Raw genomic sequence first — 18,877 nt, 5'->3', positions numbered from 1 at the left:
ATTATACAAGCTAAAATTGTAATCATTTTGCTTATTAGAATCTGCATACTGTATGAGTTAATATCTACTTAGCGATAATTACTATTCTGTATTAACAGGGAATTTTAATGTCTTTTTCCCCCTTCTGGTGCCTTGTAATCGTAATGGTGTCATTTATTCAATCTCAGATGTATTATTTTATTGTGTTCTGTTATTGCTACTGTAACACAGCGCAAAAATGTACACGCTCCAAAGTCTTTGAATGAAAATAAGAAGGAGTACGTTCATTTTATCTACAAAAATAGAATGCGGTCATATCCGCTAATAAGTGAAAAAATCAACAGAAAAATATTTTGTAATGTGTCCTAGCCTTTTCTTGCCTCCAGTCCTGATTTGAAGAAGTCTGTTTATCACACCTGGCACAGTTGAATGTGCAATGTTGAGCTGCAGGGGGCCAAATATTGCAACTACGATACGCCAAAAACTGCTCAGACGATACAAAAGATACCGGAGGCGTTATAAATGAAGGCGGAGGATACATGTTATTTGATTTAAATTGTACCCAAGCATTTAACCTACTATTTATATCTTAACATACTTGACACCAACAGTGCTGTTGAATTCTTCAGTCTGATTGACAAGAAGGTGTTGATTTATTTGATATAATCCCAAGGCCCTGACAGTGCCAGCTGTAATTAAAATCACAGTTTGATATTAATTCTAACACGTAATTGTTTCTACACTAACAGCTCATTCACAGATGCATGGCAGATGCTCAACGCAATCTATGACTATTAATATCAGGCATGGAAATGTGTTGTTATTTGACAAAGAAAAACCTCTAATTCTTGGCATGATGAAGCTTTCTGTAAGGAGAAATATTTATTTAATGTTTATGGAAGGACTGCTTTGTAACAGGCAATATATTTTCCACCGTCTTCAGGACAGAGGAGGAAGCTGCAGTTTTCTTGTTATACTGGCTTCAAGAGAATGAAAGAAACGTAAAACTGGTCAGGAAACGAATGATAATGGTAAAAACAGAAATACTTTATGTTTTAAGGTACACTGTCTTTATTTGTCACATATACATTACTGCACAGTGAAATTCTTTCTTCACATATCCCATCCTTGAGGGTCAGGGTCAGAGCACAGGGTCAGCCATGATGCAGTGCCCCTGGAACAGGGGGTGGGGGCCTTGTTTAAGGGCCAAACAGTGGCAGCTTGGCAGCACTGGGGTTTGAACCCTGATCTTCCAACCAATGACCCAGAGCCCTAACCACTTGAGCTACCTCCACCAATTAGTTCACGAATTCTAAAGCATTTTTATTTATGATCATCAGAATAAGAAAATCAGAGTAAAATGTCTATAAAACACTAAATAACGTTTTGCTTTAAATGACATAAATGTATGTCTGCTTCATTTTGTGGCAGGGTATGCAAACTATAGCGGACACCACTATCTATCTATCTATCTATCTATCTATCTATCTATCTATCTATCTATCTATCTATCTATCTATCTATCTATCTATCTATCTATCTATCTATCTATCTATCTATCTATCTATCTATCTATCTATCTATCTATCTATCACAGAACAGAGATTTAGATTTTCGCACCACTCTTGCTTCTTCGCTTCAAATAAGGCTTGGCTCTACCACACGTAATCACGCAGGATGACGGGAAAGTAAACACACAGCCCAAGAGCAGAAACTCCCAACATCCGCTTACTGATGAAGGTGAGGAAGGAGAAAGCAAGCGGCCGCCTACGTGACTGCCGAAGAGCGGATGAGTGTGAAAGACCTCGGCAGGGGAGCAAAGCCGTGATGAGATTTAAAGTTTCTGCTGCCATAGCCTTACTCACTGGCTGGATGTGAGCCACTTGTTAGTCTCCAACTTCATTTTATAAGCATAAATCACAACTACAGTGAGTGACTAAATGTTTTGCTCCTTTTAGTGGATGTTTACACCTCCCAGCTCCCAGCACTAGGCTCAATTTCCAGTTACCTCCAATTGCGCCACAAGCCTTCCCCTCTGTAGGAGGAGTGACGACAGCAGTGTGGTGTGGGAACTGGATCAGAGATCAACTTTTGAATATCATTGGACCAAGGTCTTATCACTCAAGCATTTGTCTAGTCATCAGCCGGTCCATGAACCAATTCGATACCCAGCACGCTGTGCCAAAAAGTTTTGTTTTAGGTGTCAGATCTCACGACATAGATCTCATGACAGCTTGAATAGATACTATGCAGAGGAGACGGCGAAGGCCAAGAATCCTCTCGGCATGTTTGTCGTTCGAGCACAGCTCAGTGAAATATCACTAATGAAAAGACCTTGAATTGTAAACAGACTACTTTAGTCCGAGATTGTTTCAAGCATTATTTTTGTACGGTAATAAAACTGTAACTGAAGCCTGGAGGATAAAAAACATTTAATCAGACAGTCAGATGAGAGATTGTTATAAACAACAGGCTACATGGTATCTGTGGACAACAAAAAGGCTCTCTACAAACACATTTTGGTTCCTTGGGCTGCAAAAACTGAAAAACAAAACATATATAATGATACTCCTTTATAATTGTGTTTCTCTAACTCTTTCTAAAGTTTCTAAAGTTACAAAGGTATATACAAGTCACCTACCTTTTCTCTGGAACAGTAAATAATTTTAAGAATATTAAAATAATTTTTAGGATGAATATACACTATATTGCCAAATGTTTTGGGACACCCCTCCAAATTATTGAATTCAGGTGTTGTTTTTCAGGGGTTGGGCTCGGCCCCCTGTCGGGTTGAGGTCAGGACTCTGTGCAGGTTTCTCCACACCAAACTCACTCTTCCATGTCTTTATGGACCTTGCTTTGTGCACTGGTGTGCAGTCATGTTAGAACAGGAAGTGGCCATCTCCAAACTGTTCCCACAAAGTAGGGAGCATGATTGTCCAAATTGTCCAAAATGTCTTGGTATGCTGAAGCACTAAGAGTTCCTTTCACTGGAACCAAGGGCCCAAACCCAACCCCTGAATTCAATGATTTGGAGGGGTGTCCCAAAACTTTTGGCAATATAGTATGTGGAGTAATTGAGTATACATCATTTTGCAGTAATACATTTTTAATTTTCAGCAGCTAAATCTTAACATGCAGTCTAAGATGACATTATAGTTAATGAGCGTATAATTGATAACATTATTTATTTATTTTAGAATCTGTAGGGCTTTCCTAAAACCCTTTAATTGTGACATATTAGTTGCTTTATGCTTTACATGTTTTTATTTCAATATATATATCTTTACTTTTACCACCTTTACCTTTACTTTAACCACAGAAACCAAAAGAATATCATTTTAACATTAAAAAGAAAAATGACATGGGGACCAGCTAAAATTTCCCAAAAGGACAAACCAGTCAGATATTCCTCTCCTTGTAGGGACACGAGATATAAGACCATGCCTACACACACACACACACACACACACACAGACATACACCAACTGTGACAGTAAATTTAATTCCAAACTCCATAACTGCAGCTCTTGTGGGGTGTTCCTGGTCTGCAGTGGTCAGTATCTATCAAAAGTGGTCCAAAGAAGGATCAGTGGTGAACCGGTGACAGGGTCATGGGCGGCCAAGGCTCACTGATACACATGGAGAGTGAAGGCTGGCCGTTCATTATTTTTATTTTAAACAAAAATTACTTTTTTAATTTCAATTTAGAAGTATGTTTCTCTCTGCTTTCTATTTGCCATGCAGTGCTGTATGTTCCGGTTTCTACTGGATGTCATTATTTTATGCTGAATGTAGTGAGAATATAAATTAAATAGAAAAGTTATTGGTATTCAGAATAACCATGTTAGAGGGAATTTTAGTACAACAACAACAACAACAACAACAACAATAATCTGCAGTTCAGGTTGCATAAGAGTTAAACTGAAGTTAAATGTTAGAAACAAAAAAGTACTATGAATTATGGAGGTTATTATTCCAATTATTATCTCAATATATAATATAGAAAGTTTTGTACTTGCACTGAGGAAAATCTAGGGTTCTGGGACTTTGAGTTTTACGATATGCAATTTGCAGCAGACCTCGACAGGTCTGCTTTATAGATAAACATAAAGATGTGAAAAGCGAATCAGAGTAATCTCTGTGCATCAGAAAGCCGGTCAGAGTAGGATGGTGTTTGTAAATCAGTGTAGCTTCGAAGCTATTAGTCAGGGTTGTAAGGACAGCAGAGAGAATCATACCTCAAGCCTGCGTTCCTTCACAGAGGTTTGTGAGTACAGGCTATGGGTGAAATTGCGTATCGGCCTCAGATCAGTGTGAAAGGGCAATTCATCCCTTTCCCATAAAAGTCACAAGCTGACAGTTAAATGTTCCTGCAGTGTGATGTCAGCCCGCTGTTATGTCCATAAAGCTGTTTACTGTGCTTCTTGATATCTTTCTTTGAGCCTCTCCATCTCCAAACCATAAGAAGTTGACCTTCGCTGAGGCCTATCTAGCAGTCGAGATACACAGACCATATCTCCTGCTGGAACACTGCTTTGTTTGATCACCTAGCTGACTCACTTACTTTATGTCCACAGCATACCGGGGTTGTTTTGATTTTAATGATAAGGCAGTTAGAGTTGTCCAGAGCTTTACAGTAAACGAAAATGGCTCAGAGATGTGAAGTATGTGCCATGTTTACTTACTGTAGCTTATATTGATGACGGCTGTGACACTTATTGTTGCTTCTGGGGGGCCCTTTACTCTTCAAGTACTTCAGATAGCTAGCTAACAATACAGCCTAGCATTCCACCTACTGTTTATATTTAAACATTATGCTATTATCAACTCAGTGTTGAAACCATGCAAGGGGCATAAAAAACGAGTACTAAATGTGTGGTAGCCTTTACATGGTCAAGTGTGGCTAAGACATTGGACTATTGAAGGTTATGAGTTAAAATCTTACCAGCACCATGCTGCCACTGCAGGGCCCCTCAGCAAGGCCTTTAAGCTTCAACTTCCCAATTATAATACAAAAAATAAATGTAATTTGCTTTAGATAAGGGTATCTACCAAATGTCATAATAAACAAGATCAATGTTCTACTATGAATAGTTTTGAAACCCACAGAGTTTTCTGAACTGTAGTATAATTTACATTGTGATATTCACCGATCAGGCATAACATTATGAGCAGTGACAGGTTAAGTGAATAACAATGAATATCTCCTCATCATGGTACCTGTTAGTGGATGTGTTAGAAGCAGGAAAAATGGACAAGCGTAAAGATTTGAGCAAGTTTGACAAGGGCCAAATTGTGATGGGTAGACCACTGGATCAGAGCATCTCCAAAACTGCAGTACTTGATCCAATCAAGCATCTGTAGGATGTGCTGGACAAAACAAGTCTAATCCATGGAGGCCCCACCTCGCAACTTACAGGACTTAAAGGATCTGCTGCTAACATCTTGGTGCCAAATACCACAGCACACGTTCAGGGATCTAGTGGAGTCCATGCCTCGACGGGTTGTTCGGCTGTTCTGGCAGCAAAAGGGGAACCAACACAATATTAGGCAGGTGGTCATAATGTTATTCCATCTTACTTATGGAAGGACATTAATGCCAAATTTCAAAGAATTATATGTTTACAGTGACTTACCTGAGGTAAAAGGTCACATCATTTAAACATCAGCCTCATCGTCTTCTCTTCACTCAACCCATATCTGTTCATGCTAACACCATCGAGGAAATAATTGCTTATTAATACCAGATCTGCTGACTCCATTTGCTGTTAAGGTCTTTTATTAGGTCATTTAAACAAATCTGTACATTTTAGCCAACAGTGTCTAATTACAGGTTTTACAAAAACTTTAGCCTGCGAAAGCATTTAGATTTAGAAGATTTAAAAGTTTTAGACATATTAAAGCAGACTGGCTGTGTTTTGTCAAACTCCTTAAACATTATCATCTTTGCATGCAGACTGTAGCCAAGGAAGGATTAGAGATTAATTTAAAATACTATGTCTGCATTTTAGTTAAATATATAAAAATAGAGATGTTTAAATATATCATTAGCTTTAAAAAGACATATAGTTTCTATATTTCTTGGCTCTTTGCTCAATTCTGACACAGCGACATTTTTTGTATATAATTTGCCACAGTGAAATAGCTAATGTGTGTTTAATATACTCTACTCATCTAACCAGTAGGATACTTTTAACTTGCATGGAAGCTAGCAAAATGTAAGTTTATTTAGCACTAGCTAGCATGTTGTGATGAATTATGATAATAGACAAACTAATCAGTGAATAAACACAGGACAGGTGTGGACAATCGAGTAATGACCAGACAGGGGCAGAGACATTTCTAGAACAGAAACAAAAGCACATGATGTAAACCTGAAACAAAACTCTACCATAGATGTGCTACCTGACTGTGTTCATCTGTTCAGTGTTTGGTTTGTGATTAATTTGTCTAATTATACTCCACTGTTGCTTTGTCTCATTGTGAAGTCTCACTCTTAGTTTTGTTCTATAAACTATTCCAAGCCTTATGTACACTATGTTGCTAAAAGTTTTGGGACACCCAGCTAAATGATTGAATTCAGGTGTTGTTTTTCAGGGGTTGGACTCGGCCCCTTAGTTCCAGTGAAAGGAACTCTTAATGCTTCACCATACCAAGACATTTGTGGGAACAGTTTGGGGATGACCCCTTCCTGTTCCAACATGACTGCACACCAGTGCACAAAGCAAGGTCCATAAAGACATGGATGAGTTTGGTGTGGAGGAACTTGACTGGCCTGCACACCCTGACCTCAACCCAATAGAACAAGAATTAGGGCGGAGACTGCGAGCCAGGCCAAAACTGGAATGTCTGCCTTTACATGCACATGAATTTAATATGGAGTTGGCCCACCCTTTATAGCTATAACAGCTTCAACTCTTCTGGGAAGGTTTTCCACAATGTTCAGGAGTGTGTTTATGGGAATTTCTGAATTTTCTGAATTTCTGAAGCACATTTGTGAGGTCAGGCACTGATGTTGGACGAGAAGGCCCAGCTCGCAGATTCCGCTCTAATTCATACTTAAAGTATTTCATCAGACTGAGGTCAGGACTCTGTACAGGCCAGTCAAGTTCCTCCACACCAAACTCACTCATCCATGTCTTTATGGACCTTGCTTTGTGCACTGGTGTGCAGTCATGTTGGAACAGGAAGGGGTCATCCCCAAACTGTTCCCACAAAGTTGGGAGCATGAAATTGTCCAAAATGTCTTGATATGCTGAAGCATTAAGAGTTCCATTAACTGGAACTAAGGGGTCAAAGTCCAACCCCTGAAAAACAACACCTGAATTCAATGATTTGGAGGAGTGTCCCAAAACCTTGTGCACATTGAAAGCATTTCTAATTTGTTCGATCACTCTGGTTGTGGGTTTGTTTAGTTCAGTGTGCTTACTGATTGCCTCACTTTTTTTTTTTTGATGTTTGATTACAATATTGGATTTGCCATTTTGGATTGTTTCTGTAAACAAATCTCATAATGACCTTCTAAACAGATGCTAATTGATTTTTTGGAGTAACTAAATGAAACTAAATACATTTAATTTTGGGATCACAATAACATACAAAAAGAGGGAATAAGGAGGGAAGAAATCTTTACTTGCTCAGCACCTTTGTGGCTCTGAGAACCTAAGTAATTGTTTATATATATCGGTTATGTCAGCAAAAAAGATGACAGCACATATTAATATGCTCTCCTCAAACCGTCAGCCAAAAATAAGACCAGCTCTTAAAAATGAGTTTGAAATTCACGGTTTAATAAACATGTTCTCAAGCTGTTACAGGATAAGAGTAGCTTCAGTGTTAGATTTAATATTTTGCCTGACTTGATTGAACAAAATGAATTCTAATGAATTTGAAATTATTATTTTTTCGGCCATTAGATCAGGTTCAAATAAATCAACACAGTTTAACTATTAAAAGAGAAAGTAAAGATTGCGTGAAAAAGAATAAAGGATATCTAGACTGCCAACTGGAGCTCGGAGCATGCGTGTGTGTGAATGGTAATCCTCCTGTTTGTCTTGTAGCCGGTGGGTGCCTGTATATTTGTTTTAGTGAAACACTGTGAAAAGAAGTGACGAACTGTGAGAGATTTCATTAACAGCACATATGGGCTTTTAACAGATCACTGGTAAGAGACGCTTTCCTCCTTTTATTTTAGACAGAAATGGAAAGAGAAAGACAATGATGGAGGGTATGAGAGAGGAGCTAGTGGGTCTCCAGTGACCAGGGGGAGCATGAGCGAGACAGCCTTAAGGCACATTTAGATTTCTCTTAGGACACCCACACTGGTATAAAGAAATTGGCTTGAGAAAATGCTTTGTAAACACATGCTGACCTTTCAGATCCTGAAAACACCGATCGCAGCTCGTGGGTGCGTGTCTTCGTGAGTATGTGTATGTGAGCTCTCCCTCTCATATTAAAGCCTGTGTAACAAACCAAATCGGTGCCAGGAATGCCTCAGGGAGATATTAATATCATTCCTCTGGAACACAAAATATGATCAAAGTCCTTGATTTCTTTCTAATATGAGCCTTGCTTTATCTCGATATTCTTTAATGACTATAGATGAGAATCCAAATGGGGTTTTGAAGACCTTGATGCAATTTTACAGCTAGAACGAAAATAGATGTTTCAGGAGATTTATATGTTGTTAGCGACATTCTGACATTCTTATGGCTAAAGAGCAGACATTTACGAATGTATTATGGGAATTAAATGTAAGGATTCATTATTGTTGGTGTTGTGCTATTAGTTATTAAACGATGATCATTAACCAACTTAAGAACAAGTCTGTGTGTGCTTTTCTCACTATATTACTTCCCATAGTGATAGTCACCTAGTGAAACAGCATCAGGATGTATTCATAAATAGAGCCTTCAAAGCACTTCTGTAAGTTGCTCTGGATAAGCCAAATGCTGTAAACGTAAATGTAAATCATTGAGCTGCCGAATCATCATGTGGCCTTGCAGTTCTAGTTACTTATCCAGCCAGCAGTTATCTAGTTTGCAACACTACTATTACTCTTACCAGACACTTTAATAGAAACATCTGTACACCTCCATAATCAAGCAATTATCAGCCAGTCATGATGTGGCAGCAGCGCAAAGCATAAAACATGCATGTGCAGCTGAAGAGCTTCAGTTAATGTTCCCATCAAACATCAGAATGGTGTAAACAAATCTGATCTCTGGGACTGAGGATGAACTGGTTGTTGATGCCAGAAGGGTTAGCTTGAATATGTGGTATATTGCTGCTGTAGCCCATCTACCTCAGGGTTTAATGTGTTCTACGTTCAAAGATGCGTTCTCTTCACCACACTCATAAGGAGTGGTTAGTTATCGTAGACTTCCTGTAAGCACAAACCACTCTCACCATTCGACCTCTTTCATCAACAAGATCACTTCACCTGCAGAAATGCTACGTGCTGGAGGTTTTTTGTTTTTCCACACAATTCCGTATAAACTCTGGAGATGTTGTTTGTGAAAATTCCACGAGATTTCTGAAAGCCCTTCTGGTACCAACAACCAAACCTAGGTCACCTGGAGAGCTGAATGCAAGTGCAGATGACTGACTTTTGACTATTAAATAATACACAACCAACAAACACATACGAGGAGAAAACTAAAAAACTAGGAACCACTAGACCATTGTTTTTCAACCTTCTATGAGGTATGGCACATTTTTTGTAGCCTAACACAGTATATATAATGGCAAAATCTATTTGTTTATACTCTCTCAGTGTGAAACCTGGGCTCTCTCATTCACCATTGTGGTTTTTTATTAAAGTTGCCTGTTTCTCAGTGTGTTCACACAGACATACAAAAAATAGTCTGCATTCTTGTCATAAATTAACAAGGTTATTATTGCGCTACCTACTGATGTGGAGGAGTATTTCCATTACTCTGCCCGTCTCTACATTGCATGCACAGGTAGCTAGTAAACAAATAATAATTGTTTTTGGACAGATTAAGTGTAATTGGATGATTTCCTACGGCACACTTGTGTGCCTCGGCACAGTGGCTGAAAAGCACTGATCTAGACTATAGCAAGATCGCCATATATATACAAGCTACTCACAAACTCATAAACAATGCTCAGCAGCTAAGGGATAATACAATGGCAGTTATAAGGAATAACTAATTAAATGGGTGAGCACAAGAAGTGAGGCAGACAACAGTTGACCTATACTGCTCTGGAGGGAAATTGTTCATGGTGTGTGCATGACTTTACAGATGCTGCCTCCTGATTGGCTGACTGGCTAATTGCATGGATATTCGGACAAATCCTTACCCATTTTTCCTGCTTCTAACACATCAACTTTGCTGCCTAATATATCCCACCCACTAACAGGTGCCATGATGAGGAGATAATAGGTGTTATTCATTTCACCTATCAGTGCTCATAATGTTATGCCTGATCAGTGTACAATGGGAACATCTATTATTAATGAACAGTGTGGTTCCAGATTTTAGGGGTTAACGACATATAAACAATTTGTAGAAATCACAGAGGGATCATACAAGTCTAAGCATAAACAAGTCATGCTTTGTGGGGTAAGAAGCAAGTAGTGTGAGTTGTTTTTCTTTCTAGGCCAGCCAGACTATACAGAATAAAGAGCCAACAATAACTCACTACTATGGTTCTTATCACATTCGCATGAAAACTTCATTTAAACTTCAAGTGTGCTTTCCACTTCAGCTATGTGTGGGTTCATCACTAAAGATGCATGTTTTGTGTAATTTTGCTACTCAAAGGCTTGTCTAGCAGCACTGTCTTTTGGCTTGACACAACCCCTGACATTACACAAAGAGAACAAAAAAAATCACATAAAGGATAGCATGCTCTCTCCCCGTATACATAACGTATGTGAACGAGGGTAGATAGCACTCTCCTTGAGAGTGTTATACTGAGCTGTTTGGAAAAGAAAAAGTGGTTGGCTGATGGGTAGGGATTGTCAGATAACTGAACTGGAGAGATAATGGGCAAAAAATGTCATACAGGGCAGCCTTTAATATCACCACATCTTGACCCAACAGATCACAAATGGGATGTTTTGTGTTAGAGAGCACTCTTCACTACCATCATTAAAACACAAACTGAGGCAATATCTTTCGGAAGAACTGTGTTCATCCTTACTGTGCAGTTTCAGCTTCTATGCCAAGGTACACTGAGGCTGTTCTGGTGACTTGTGGTGGCTCAACACCTTACTTAGACACTTAATGTTTTTCTATTCTTTTCATTTTAAACACCCATGTGTATTAGATAGAGCAGAAGAGAAGAGCAGTTTGTGTGTGTGTGTGTGTTTGAGACTAGGAGACTGTGTACGAACAGCATGGGGGAAACTCAGGTGAATTTTAATGGCTGTTTTTGCTGAATATTTGTGCGCTTGGCTGATTTGACAGAGTGGAGTCTGTGAGAAGAACTGGATCTTAAACTACCTGCCCTCTCATGGGCCAAAAGCTCACAGCAGAAAGGATGATAATGAGACAATAAGCAATGCTTGCTCTGTCTCATGCTTTCTTTTTATTCTCTAGCTGTCTGCAATATAAAAGTATCCTGTTTACGTTGTTGCTTTGGAGACTATAGCCCAATTATATTGAATTATAACCAAACTGCATGTTGGCTAAAATGGAATATGGCCCAGTGTCTCATTTCCTCCCTCCCTCCCTCTCTTTCTCTCTCTCTCTGTTTCTGTTGGTATGAATGAAACCTGGTTGTGTCTCTAAGGCTTAATCGCAGTGCTAATGACACACTAGCTCTCAAATGCAATCAATGCAAATGAATGCTAATGCTCATGTTGTGCCGCCTCTCAAAACATATAAATTCAATTACTTTTATGAAAGCACTCTGTCTCACAGGCAGTCATACAGCCATGCACATCAGGGGTTCCAAACTCAAATTAATGATGAGCAAAATTAAGAAATTATTAAAAGCATACATGTAAAAACACCGGAGAAGCACTTAAGGAAATCATTAGATTAGTCTTTAGCTCTGTGTTGTTTACTATTATGTATAGTATGATCAATAACCATGCTGACTGAGAAGGTTTTACTGAAAGCAAGCAGTCTTTGAGGTGACCTAGCTGCTTTTGTGAGGTGTTTTATTTACCTGTTGTGTGACACCGCAGCAATTAGTGCAATTAAACCACAAAGCTCTGTTTAATTATTTGCAATGGCTTACACCAAGGGCTTGTAAAAGTCAAATTGCACAGTACGACCTCAATATCCTAATGTTTCATTAAGTATTCATAGTGGTAATATTGCAGTAGGGAACATAAGGCTTTTTATAAAAGGGATTTTATAAGATTTAGATGGAAAGCAGGCATAGCTGGTAGCATTGCTGCTTCACATCTACAAGGTCTGAGTTCCTGTTACTGATGGTCTCAGAATGTCTGCACTGGTTTCCTTCAGGATATCTAGTTTCCTCAAACATGCCAGAAGGTGGATTGGCCTAGGTGTTAATAAATGTGTGTGTGTTGCTCTGCACTGAACTGGCATCCCATCCAGAGCATGTGCTTGCCTCACATTAACGTGTTTCTAGGATCCCTGTGACCCTGATCAGGATAAAGCACTCCCTGAACATTTTAGATGGTGATGTTTATTATCCCGACACTATTTTCATACAAATGACCTCCACACAAATTACCCCAATCCAATTATCTAATCTCTGGTCAGCCATATTAACACGTGTTCTTGAAATGACCTGTTCCCCCAAACCCCTTATATATATATATAACCTGGACTCACAAACAGTTTCACACCAAATCTCCTTTTGTGATATTACTGAGCCCTTGTTCATTACCTGGATTTCGGATGCTTTATTTTCAGATTTATTCTCTGTAGCTGAGCCCAAATGATGCCTGTTTCCTGTTTTTGTGTTTGGGTATTATACCACCCACCGGATTTGTTTCCACGGACGTAGTTTAATAAAGCCTTTAACCTGCATCTTCTCGTCTGCTGTTTATGACATCTGCTACAAACACAAGAGTAATTATGCTGATTATGTTATAAGTTATGAAACCAGTTGCTTTTGTGTTTTGTGCCTTATGTGTTTGTATGTGAGGTGACTAGAAAAGACTATGAAATAACAGATAAATGTGTATATTTACACTTGGCACTATTGTTTTATTTTTCCTATATTATCATTGATAATACACTAGGCTTATAAAAATATAAAAGAGCAGCCATTTAGGTTCTGGTTATGAATTTGCTCATAACCCTCACACTCATTGTGACTTTAAAGCTGCTCTGTGAAAAAAAAACAAACCAAAAACCATCATCTCTTAGCAAACAACATCAAGGGACATAATATACTAGTAGCAAGACAATAATAATAAACTTTGATTCATATAGCGCATTTCATACATGAAATGTAGATGAAAGTGCTTTACAAAACACACTTTATTGCTGATAGTAGTGAGGTGCATCGTAAACGTCTTTGAAGGGAACATTTTTCTGCAAAACATTCTGGGAATGCATTAGCGAACTTCAAGGAGCCAGAGAAATAGGAATATTTTGTAATCCTTTGTACTAATGTACATACAGACGGGTGACAATTTTTAAGGAAAATACAGAGGCTCTGTTATTCTGTGTACAATTCTGATGGCATGGCAAATTTGTCCTGTTAGAGGACATCATGTGCTATGGCCTTCACAGGCACCAGATCTGAGCTCAGTTGAAACCTATAGGAGATTTTGGAGTAGCATATTTGACATTGTTCTCCACCACCGTCATCAAAAGCAATGAAATCTTTCAGTAGAATGGTGTTCGCTCCAGTACAGTTCTAGAGACGTATACTCTCTAAGGCATACTGTAGCTGTATTGGCAGTCCCAACGTACTAAGACACTGGATCTGACTGTTACTTTTCCTTTAATGTGTTAGCTATATTTCATAGAAAACTGTCCTGAAATACACTGAATATAACACTGACCAGACATAACATTATGACCATCTGCCTAATATTGTGTTGGTCCTCCTCATGCACTGTATATTCTGACACCTTTCTATTAGAACCAGCTTTAACTTGTTCAGCAATATGAGCAACAGTAGCTTGTCTGTTGGATCGGATCCAGCCTTCACTCCCCAATGAGCCTTGGCCACCCATGACCCTGTCACCGGTTCACCACTGTTCCTTCCTTGGACCACTTTTGATAGATACTGACCACTGCAGACCGGGAACACCCCACAAGAGCTGCAGTTTTAGAGATGCTCTGATCCAGTCGTCTAGACATCATAGTTTGGCTCTTCATCAAACTCGCTCAAATCCTTACACTTGGCCATTTTTCCTGCTTCTAACATGTCAGCATTGAGGACAAAATGTTCACTTGCTGCCTCATATATCCCACCAACTAACAGGCGCCATGATGAGGAGATCATTAGTGTTATTCACTTCACCTGTCAGTGCTCATAATGTTATGCCTGATTGGTGTATATTCATATATTTGTGATGTCTTCAGACGTTCTGGTGTAGGTCGATGATGTATTTCCGTTATTCCTGTGAAAAATGGAGTTGGTGTAGCACTCTGACATCACAGTCACGATGATGTTTAAAAGGATAAAACAAGTGAGAAAAATATACAGTAAGTAACATGGGTCAGCTTTCACTGAGACAAGACAGTAAGTGCTTCTTTTCTTGCTCACTATTTTCCGATTACATTAATAAGAACATTAAACATTAAATTAATAAGAAATCCGATGTAAAAGTATGGGAAATGGGACGCAAACATGGAGAATCAATACAGCTATTAGATTGTCGCACTGAGGTATGACAGAGACTCGACATGGCTGGTTAGCGGTCTATGAGATGATGCACGGTGACACTGATGGCAGTATTAGCATGAAATCTGATCAGAATACACAGGCGAGGAAGTAAGAGAGCTGGACAGACTAAAGGATTAAAGAAATAAAGTGCTGCTGCATCACTCTCTCTTTAGGTAGAGTAAATGCCACTGAACGTACTATAAGCAGGGAGGAAACCATTAAACATAGATCAACATGTTGATGAAAGAAGATTAAACTAAAAATCAGAACTTCATTACGAAATTAATCTTGAACATCACTGGAGATAATATGTTACGTGTAAAGAGAAGCATGCAAGTCATTCAGGGAAGGGTTTTCCTTTAATTGCAACAAACGTTAGCACTTTAGTTCTTTAGCATTCAAAAACGTATGTTAAAAACAAGTTTACTTCCCAACCAGAGTACATGCTTGCAGATCTACCGTATAGGGAAGTGTTTGTCATTCCTATTGGCACATCTCTTCCACAGCCCCTTAAGATTTGAAGCAAAACTATATCCAGAACAATGTGACTATATTACCAAAATTCTTAAAGTGGAGAACTTATCCATTATTTATGCATGAATTCACTTAAGTAATCGAGACAGAGCTCCAGCTCAGAATGTAAACATGGCAATATCCTACTGGAAGTAGAAGTTTGTGTTGTGGAGCTGTCATTTGAAAGTGAGGTGCTTCTATGTGAAGTTCAATCTAAAAAAAAAAAAAAAAAGAGGGAGGCACAGTGCTTTGCATAAGTATTAATCCCCTTGAACTTCATATTGTGTAATGTTACTACATATAACGGAAATAGACCTTCCATTATAGACTTACTATTCGATTTTCCTGATACAATATGCCTAACATTTGAAATTTATATTGTGACACAAAGGTTAATTAAACTAAAACGCAGGCATTTAATGGTTGAAAAAATATTCATCCCCACTGGGCCAGTACTGGATAGAACCACCTTTGTAGCAGCAATTATAACTGCGAATCCTCTGGGATATGTTTCTATCAGCTTTGTACATCTGGATCCTGTTATTTTTGGCCATTCTTCTTGGCAAAATTACTCAAGCACTGTCAGATTAGATGGATTTTCAAGCATTGCCAGTGTGTGTGTGTGTGTGTGTGTGTGATTGATTCTCAATCAGATTGAACTCACAGAATTGATGTTATTATTTGCAAAGAATAAAGCAAATCAATCAGTCTATCTATCTATCTATCTATCTATCTATCTATCTATCTATCTATCTATCTATCTATCTATCTATCTATCTATCTATCTATCTATCTATCTATCTATCTGCTTCCTCTTTTAAAATCTTCATTCATCTTTGTCCCAAAAACCCCTGATTAAAGTGACGTTATGGAAAAAAACCCCTAAGGCTTGATGATGAGGCTTATGGCAATAATGAAAGATGCTTTTCTTGAGGATGAGAAAGAAATTGTGGTTTGTGTGCAATCAGGGTTGTTCAGGGACAAGGTAGAAAGGGAATACATGTCATTTCAGGCTCTTCATCCACCAATGAGTTTGTTCCCTGCAGGCCTGCAGTATAATCAATACCCTTATCTGTTACTGTTACTCTTTTGATTTAAATAATAGTACTTCATTAGACTAACAGATAAGTAAACGAACCAAAACGTTTGATCAAGGTCATATCATGCATTCCTTACTTTCATTGAAATTAGCTGCCATTTTTCATTACAACTCAAAGTGCTGCTTTGCCAAGGAAAGTTTGAGGGCAAAAAACCAAAACGTCTGATATTAAGGTTCCATGAAAGTTGTGAGGTTACTGTTGAGCAGTGTATCTGGGATGCTGGGATTGCATCACTTGTATCATTAACCTTGAGTACTCACTTTATTCTGGTCAGAGTATTGGTTAATTCAGAGTCAGCCCTGAGAACACTGTGTGTGTGGTGGGAATATAACATGTTCATTGCTGGGCAGAGGACACACTCATCTCACTCACTCATATAAAGAACTGTAGGTGAATCAGCTTTTTAAACATTCCTGCTCTGGTTTTTGTTGGTCACCAACAAATACTGCAAAACATGAGGTTTTTGCTGGTCTCCTATTATGCTCATACTGGTCTAGCTGGCCTCCTAACATGGCCTTGCTTACTTGCCAGCTAAAGTGGCAATAAGACCAGCACTACATTTACATCATTTGGTGGACACCCTTATCCAGAGCAACATACAATTCACCTGAGGGTTAAGGGCCTTGTTTAGGGGTCCAGCAATGGTAGCTTGTTGGACCTGGGATTCAAACTGAAACCTTTTGACCAGTAGGCCAAAGCCTTAACCACTAAGCTACCACCTCAAAACCAATCAGCAAAAACCACCTTATATCAACACCCGACTTTGCTGGTCTATGCCGTAGCTTTCTTTTTAAGCAGGGACGTACTTAATGTCACATAACATTTGCGGTAATGCTTCATGAAAAGAAAGACAGCCAAAACTGGTGCAAATTTAAGTGAAATATCTTGTTACATAGACAGCTGAAAGTGATATACTCTTTTGCTTAATGGATATTTTTTTTCCTAGTCACTGTATGGTTTAAAAAATAATCAGCTCACAGGTGATGTACCACACAGCGTATGCAGCATAAACACAGAACTTATCATATAAATGGCCTTAGCTAGATAGCTGTCATGTGTTTCTATTGAACTAAAATTATTAGTGCATTATGATTCTAAATGGTTTCCTGAACACAATGTCTGCTTTCTTTTTTTTGATTAAAATGCTCCCCAGTGACACAGCTGCTTTGAAAATGGATCAAGAGGTATGTGCACAAGCGGTGTATGTTAGGAAACCTAGTGACAGTGTGATGAAAGAAGAGCAGGTAATAGAGCGAGGTTCACTGCTGCACTGCTCAGTGCTCTGGGTGGGAAACTGAGCCACAGCCATCTGGCCACCAGCCCTGTGTCCTTCTACCATCTTGAAAGAATAGATAAAGAAACACACACACACACACACACACACACACACAGTCTTAGAGTCGTCACCCCTGTAGAGCCATTAGACCACACGCTCATCTATCTTCTAACCTTTTCAGTATCAGTCCCTCTGTCTCTCACTCACAGGCGCAGACAATTAGAGCTCTCCCTAAAACCATGCCAGCATTGGTTATGCCTCATGCCACTCTGCGCCTGTGCACCCCTGAGGATGGCAGCTCAACCTGCCATGTGCTGCAGCCCTGTTTAGCCCTGTTTATACACTGTTTAATGCCAGCCAAGGGCCTGAAACACAGACACACACCTCACTTCTTATCAGCACAACCCCTCTTCACCTGGTCTTTCATCAGACAGTTCTTCTCCCAAAAGGGAATTTGGTGTGGACCAGAAGATGCCAAATATCCTGAAATAAATCTTCTTTTTTAAATTACTGCAACATTCAAAAACATCAGAAATCAGTGTATATTGTAAAAACATTGTTATCATGGAAACAATGCTAATATTACTGAATGTAAAGAATAAACTATATTGTGCAAGCTGTATATTATTAAAGTTCCAGCTATTTATTTAGAACAATTTATTAACTAATATTAGATTCAATATTTATATTAAAACAAATAGGAAAAATGTAAATTTGGACCTGCCAATGGACAGCACAGGGGAATTCTTTTCTTCAATTATCCCACCTGAGGAAGTTGGGGTCAGAGCGCAGGGGGAAGCTATGATACAGCACCCCTGGAGCAGAAAGGGTTAAGGGTGTTGCTCAATTGTCCAACAGCAGCAGCGTGGCAGTGCTGAGGCGTGAACCCTGACCATCCCAACAATAACACAGAGGCTTAACCAGGTGAGCCACCACTTTCCCCATCTGTAGAGTATATTAGTATCAGTCATCTATCTGTGAAGTATATCACTTATTTTCAGTGACAATTTTCCTTAATTTAGAATCACAGGTTGCTAAGATGAGTATTGAGACGATTACTAATGCAGGCTAACCAACAGCATACAGTGTTATATTATGATCAGAGAACGAATTATGTAAAGCTAACATAACCTCTAACATACCTGGATTCACATGGATGCCTAATTTCCCACTTATTTCAGCTCAATGTTCCTGACACGAGTAATGTAGC

Source organism: Hemibagrus wyckioides, linkage group LG14 (genome assembly GCF_019097595.1).
Source record: "Hemibagrus wyckioides isolate EC202008001 linkage group LG14, SWU_Hwy_1.0, whole genome shotgun sequence".
Taxonomy (NCBI): Eukaryota; Metazoa; Chordata; class Actinopteri; order Siluriformes; family Bagridae; genus Hemibagrus; species Hemibagrus wyckioides.
This window is presented reverse-complemented; position numbering follows the sequence as displayed.